The following is a 263-nucleotide window of genomic DNA, read 5'->3' as shown; positions in this document are numbered from 1 at the left end:
GAGTGGTTTGATTCCCAGGCCTGCCTCCTAAGGCACACTGAGAAGGCAATTGAGACTGGGCATGGTGGCACCTGCCTGTACTCCCAGCTCTTGGGAGGCTGTAAACAGGCGGACCTCTACGAGTCTGATCAAGTAGTGAGACCCTGAGCATCCTGTAGACCTGTCCCTAAAATACAAAATAAATAAATAAATAAATAAATAAATAAATAAATAGCTATAACAATTTTTGTACAAATCAAATCAACAAATATTACTTTTACCAA

The sequence above is a fragment of the Octodon degus genome, unplaced genomic scaffold (assembly GCF_000260255.1).
Source record: "Octodon degus isolate 3935 unplaced genomic scaffold, OctDeg1.0 scaffold00078, whole genome shotgun sequence".
NCBI classification, from domain to species: domain Eukaryota; kingdom Metazoa; phylum Chordata; class Mammalia; order Rodentia; family Octodontidae; genus Octodon; species Octodon degus.
This window is presented reverse-complemented; position numbering follows the sequence as displayed.